This window comes from Amblyraja radiata, chromosome 30, assembly GCF_010909765.2.
Source record: "Amblyraja radiata isolate CabotCenter1 chromosome 30, sAmbRad1.1.pri, whole genome shotgun sequence".
Classification (NCBI taxonomy): domain Eukaryota; kingdom Metazoa; phylum Chordata; class Chondrichthyes; order Rajiformes; family Rajidae; genus Amblyraja; species Amblyraja radiata.
The window spans coordinates 3,221,874-3,227,842 of NC_045985.1; the positions used below are offsets into that span (position 1 = coordinate 3,221,874).

General features: G+C 44.5%; 1 long non-coding RNA gene across 1 annotated transcript; it reads left to right on the forward strand.

Annotated features, from left to right (window-relative positions):
- Window positions 1–2,207: 2,207 nt before the first annotated feature.
- Window positions 2,208–5,640, forward strand: LOC116989834. The gene is made up of 2 exons (XR_004416338.1): window positions 2,208–2,419; window positions 5,346–5,640. It is a non-coding gene; the product is annotated as an uncharacterized LOC116989834 (long non-coding RNA).
- The last annotated feature ends 329 nt before the right edge of the window (window positions 5,641–5,969 follow it).

Below are 5,969 nucleotides of genomic sequence, written 5' to 3' on the forward strand. Positions count from 1 at the left end.
CCCTTTAAGAGCAAAATGATAACTAGGGATAGAACAGGTCCAATTTAGTGCTGTTAAGGAGGACAAATTCCAATGTGCATCCTAGGCTAAAATTATTAGACTGCCTGCACGGGGATGTTCTAACACCACAAACTACTTTTCCTCTAATGCTGACCATACAGAAGACTTTCCCCGTAGTCTTATGATTCCTGCAGATTTTCATTATTTTCGGGGAAATATTACACGTTAACGAACTCAGTGACAAGATCACAGCGACTATTACTCACGGAGTTTGCAGGCTGTCCTGAGATCCCATAGTTTATACAGGAGGCCATTTAGTTTGGGAACAACAGCAGCACATCACTGGAACAGACGGAACATTGACCCAGCTCTGAATGACTGGTAAATGATGCATTCATTCAGAAATGTCACCCACCATGTTGTGACTGTGCAGTTTCACTTTGCCTAACTGTAGTGTGACCCCTCACCTTCAGAAATATCCCGTTGTCTTTTTGATCCATCTGTTCCTGCAACGTTGAGAGTTCCTTTTGGATGGAATTTAAATTTGCTTGAATCTCTTGAAGCCTTTTCTCCATTGCGTTCCGAATTTTCTCCTCTTCTTCCCGGATATCTACGAGTACACGCCGCTCTTTCTCAGTGAAAATCTGGTGCAGTTCAGCAAACTGGGATGTGATCTGTGACTGAAGGTTGTGTGACTGTTCCTGTGGAATGAAAGGTGAAGATCAAGATATAATGTCACTGTATTGTGTTTCCTAACGACATGTGAGGGGATAGTTGGCTAATCAACCTTGTGGCATTGAGCACAGAAATAAGCCATTTGGCCCAACGTGTCCATGCTGCCGACCCTAGTAATCTACAATAGTCCCACATTCACTTGGATTTAATCCGTACCTTTAATTACCGTGGCAACTCAAATCCTTGTCCAACTGCTTCTGAATTGTGGATAAAAGTGGACAGTTCACAAGTTATAGAGGTAGAATTAGGTGATTCTACCATCGATTCTACTCCACCACTCAATCATAGCTGATCTCTGCCTCCTAATCCCATTTTCCTGCCTTCTCCCCATAACCCTGACACCCTTTCCAATCAAAAAAAGGTCTCTCTGTGCCTCAAAAACATCCACTGACTTGGCCTCCACAACCCTCTGCGGCAATGAGTTCCAAAGATTAATTACCCTCTGACAAAATATGTTTAGTTTTTTTTAGTTTAGAGATACAATGCGAAATCAGGCCCTTCGGCCCACCGGGTCCGTGCCGACCAGTAATCCCCACACATTAACAATTTTTACATTTACCAAGCCTATTAACCTACAACCCTGCACGTCTTTGGAGCGTGGGAGGAAACCGAAGATCTCGGAGAAAACGTCACGGGGAGAACTTACAAACTCCATGCAGACAGCACCCATAGTCGGGATCCAACCCGGGTCTCATGCGCGGTAAGGCAGCAATTCTATCACTGCGCCACTATGACCGCTTTTCTAAGTTCCTCCTCACCTCCTTTCTAAAAGAGCGCCCTTTAATTCTAAGGCTATGACCTCTGGTACTGCAGTCACACCAGTGGAAACAATGGAGAGGGAGAAGGGTAGATCGGAGGTGTTAGTGTTGCAGTTGAATAAAGGGGACTATGGGGCCATGAGGGAGGAGCTGGCCAAAGTTGACTGGAAAGATACACTAGCAAGGATGATGTGGCGCACCTAAGACGGTGTGACCACCTCGATCTAATTTATTTGATGGTGCATTGCCAGATTATAATGTGCAACAGTGAGGCGGAACATCTGTCACTCCAGTTGCTGCGGGGACTGGAAACAGCAAGGCACTTCCCCCCATCTCGGCAGAAGCAAGCTGGGGATGAATTAAGACGCACATTGTCCACATTTGCTATCTCACACCGGCTTTTATACAGGTCGGTAGACTGTCGGGACCACACAAATATGCACTTTTGGGGTTTGAATATGGTTGTGTGAAGTTTCTGTATTGTTTTGGGTGTTAAGAATGTTGAAGTTAGTGGGTTACTGGTTGCGAATGTTTCTGTGTGCTGTGTTGGAAGATATAATAACGTGTAGCATGGGCATGTTTCTTGACAGGTCATTCCATAACCTGTGGTGGTTGCAGACGTTGTAATGAGGATATGGCATAGTAAAAAGGCCAAATGCCAACTGTTAGCATGTTGCTGGAAATGTGCAGTGAGGGTTAATTAAGAACCTAATAATATTTATTGATGTGTAAAATCAAAAATACAAGTGTGTAAATCACATAGAGAGTGTATCAAGTACAAGGGAAACATAGGAAAGAACTGGCTGTGAGTGAAACTGTAACAAAATGGATGTGTTAGGGAGAGACAAAATGGATGACTGAAGTGATGATAAGAGCAATGTTTTGTGTTTACATTATTGTTGAATAAAACAACCAGCAGAAGCAAGGTGGGGATGAATTAAGACGCACCGTGTCCTCATTTGCTATCTCACACCTGCTTTTATACAGGTTATCTATCTGCCTTACGGTGCCCATTCCTGGGACCCGTAACAGATCGTGGGGGCTCATCCAGGATCGGCGCCACTTCCTGGTTGGAGCTGGGGCCGATCAACAAATGACACCTGAGACCGAGACAGGGCTGATTCGAGCTGAGTGCCGAGAGCGGTGAGTCGGAGCAGAGACTGTGCCATTGCTGAACTATGATCCATCGTGAAAGACGGTGAAAAGCTGCTGCCATGTCAGAGAGTGGGAGGAAGAGCCTAATGTGGGACATTAGGAAGTCACTGCTCACCTTGTCAGCTGCAGAGCTCTTTCACATCGCCAAAGAGGTGGGTCCAGCGTCAGATTGGGACCTGTCTGAACTCCATGGAGGAGACCATGAAGGCTGCTTCGACAAAATCAGTTCATTCATGTACAGTAAGCATTTGTTAGAGTCAGAAGACAGTGGAATGTCTGAATTGTTGGGTTTGAAAGATGCTATTGATGATATTGCAAAGACCCGAAATGTATTGTGTTTGCCAGAGCTAGAAATACAACCCATAGGTGCTCATGGAGATACTACTAACCAAATGTTCCAAGTCAGTTCTACTTTGCCAAACAGTGATGCTTTCACAACTGACCCAGTACTACCTACTGCTGTATCTGACTCCACAAACGCAGAGTTACTGGCAATGCTCACTAGCTATGAGGAGCTGGGTAAAAGGCTGAAACAAAACATTACGGTACCGACAACTCAGTCACCAGAAGACTCTCCGCCATTAGCAGCACAGGCTAACAAGTCTCGAAGTGACTCATCATACCACAACCCGACAGTTGTCCGACCCATTTGAGAGGGGATGATTTCCATAAGAGATCTATCCTACCTCCAGAGAAGGGAGTTTAAGGTACAAGGGGGCCAGGTTGGTGATCATTCGTCAGACATCAGTTATAACAATGTCTGTAAGCAAATAGAGGAAGGGATCAAAGAAGGCTTCCATGATGCAGAGATAGTTCGTGGTGTGCTCCGGATAATAAAACCTGGAATTTTTTAAAGAGATGCTAATGAACAAGGATGACTTGACTGTGATGGAACTCAAGGGATTTCTCCAGGCTCACCTAAGAGAAAAAAGCAGTACAGAGTTATTCCAAGAGTTAATATGTGCCAAGCAGGAGGAGAACGAGACACCACAACAATTCCTCTATCGTGTCATAGGTTTGAAGCAACATGTCCTATTCACATCAAAACTGTCAGACGCAGGTATAAAATACAGTGCAGCAACTGTTCAAGATGGCTTCCTACATACAGTTTACCAGGGATTAGGCTACAAACACAGTGACCTACGCAGAGAAATAAAACCTCTCTTGTCCAGTGGTGAAGTAAGTGATGAGACAATATTGCGCCATGTAATGAGAATCACCAGTGAAGAAAGTGAGAGACAAAAGAGGATAGGTCCTTTTCATCGGCAGGCTGCAGTACATGCACCTGGTGCACAGTTTGAGCCGAATACAGCAAAAGAACAGTGCAGCAAGCAAGAGAGCGCGGCGCCAAAATTAAAGACAGACCCAATTAAAGAGCTTACAGCCAAAGTAGATGAGCTCACAAGTATGATTGAGGCCATGAAACAACAAATTAAGCCACAACCAACAGATGTGAGGAACCAATATTCTCAAAATAAAATGAGACGCAGGAGAGATAAACCATACGGTTGTCCAAAATGTGTTGAACAAAATCGCCCAGACTGTAACCATTGTTTCTCATGTGGGGAGGAAGGCCACAGAGCTTTTGGCTGCTTAAAGAAACAGAAGAATCAGGGAAACTTGAACCAGTCGCTGCAGGGGGGCGCCCAGTGATGGATCTGAGAAACGTCCCCAAACTCAAACTGATTGTGATGACAATACAGATCTTCCTTTGTCCACTACTTCAGAAGTAGCGAGCACACAGTACAATGACAAACAAAGCAAATCATCTTCTCAGTTCTCTTTTGAACCACAATGTACCAAACGTAAAGCTGTCGCCAACATGATAGGAAAGAAGGCTCTGATACAATGTAATCTAAGTGGTTTGGCGGTAACTGCATTGCTTGACTCAGGCGCACAAGTTAGTATTATCAGCCGTGCCTGGAAAGATCTACACCTGCCTGATCTAAACATTCGACCAATGCCTGAGATCATTGAGGAACTGGATGAGCTAAAGGTTTATGCAGTCAACGGAGAGCTCATTCCTTTTGATGGATGGGTTCTTATAATGACCAACCTACCTGGGAATGAGGACCCAAGTCTTGCCATCAGTGTCCCATTCTTAGTCAGCAGTTTGACCATGGGGAGACCGTTGATTGGTTTTAATGTTCTGGAGCAGCTTGTTGAAGGACAACCAGAAAGGTTAGTACCTACTCTGATATAGTTGTTTCAGAATGCCATTGGTGTTTCAAGTGAGAAAGCAGAAGCAGTGGTGAGTTTTATTCAGACAGTGGAGCCAAGCATGCCACAAGGACGCCTAAGAACTGGTGCAAAGGACGTGGTCGTTCCAGCTGGACAAGTCAGCTGGGTGAGATGCCGGGTTCCCCCAACCATGAACTCCTATGGCCGTCTGGTGTTGTTCGAATCAGACGAAGGCAGTCAGCCTTTGGATCAGCTAGATCTAGGAGCAGGTTTGGTTGAAATGCAGAATCCTTTAAAACCATTGTCACCATTGCTGTTGGCAACAACACCAGCTGGAAAGATACACTAGCAAGGATGATGTGGCGCACCTAAGATGGTGTGACCACCTCGATTTAATTTATTTGATGGTGCATTGCCAGTTTATAATGTGCAACAGTGAGGCGGAACATCTGTCACTCCAGTTGCTGCGGGAACTGGAAACAACAAGGCACTTCCTCCCATCTCGGCAGAAGCAAGCTGGGGATGAATTAAGATGCACCGTGTCCACATTTGCTATCTCACACCGGCTTTTATACAGGTCGGTAGACTGTCGGGACCACACAAATATGCACTTTTGGGGTTTGAATATGGTTGTGTGAAGTTTCTGTATTGTTTTGGGTGTTAAGAATGTTGAAGTTAGTGGGTTACTGGTTGCGAATGTTTCTGTGTGCTGTGTTGGAAGATATAATAACGTGTAGCATGGGCATGTTTCTTGACAGGTCATTCCATAACCTGTGGTGGTTGCAGACGTTGTAATGAGGATATGGCATAGTAAAAAGGCCAAATGTCAACTGTTAGCATGTTGCTGGAAATGTGCAGTGAGGGTTAATTAAGAGCCTAATAATATTTATTGATGTGTAAAATCAAAAATACAAGTGTGTAAATCACATAGAGAGTGTATCAAGTACAAGGGAAACATAGGAAAGAACTGGCTGTGAGTGAAACTGTAACAAAATGGATGTGTTAGGGAGAGACAAAATGGATGACTGAAGTGATGATAAGAGCAATGTTTTGTATTTACATGATTATTGAATAAAACAACCAGCAGAAGCAAGCTGGGGATGAATTAAGACGCACCGTGTCCTCATTTGCTATCTCACA